Here is a 378-nt window from a genome sequence, read left to right as displayed (position 1 = left end):
GGGTTATTAACGAAGTTCGTGTACTCAGACCAGTAATATTTGGGGTCACAAGTTTTTGCCATGGATATTTTGTGGGTCAGAAGATAAAAAGTTTGAAAGTTTGGGAACCACTGACCTACAGTGCTGTAAAAATGTTTTGCCCTTTACAGATTACTTTTTTTWAAATCACATTAAATGTTTCAGATCAGCAAATACATGGCGATACCAAACAAAAAATAACCAGAGTAAATACAAAATGCCTTTCTCACATTGTGATTTTATTCATTAAGCATAACAAAACAAAACAAAAAAATCCTTATCAAACACTGCAGGCACCACTAGGCCATTAGTGCAGTGTAGCATGAAAATATTGTACAGGTCAGTCACCAAGATCTTTGT

The sequence above is a fragment of the Austrofundulus limnaeus genome, unplaced genomic scaffold (assembly GCF_001266775.1).
Source record: "Austrofundulus limnaeus strain Quisiro unplaced genomic scaffold, Austrofundulus_limnaeus-1.0 Scaffold30, whole genome shotgun sequence".
NCBI lineage: Eukaryota > Metazoa > Chordata > Actinopteri > Cyprinodontiformes > Rivulidae > Austrofundulus > Austrofundulus limnaeus.
Note: the sequence above shows the minus strand (reverse complement) of the source record.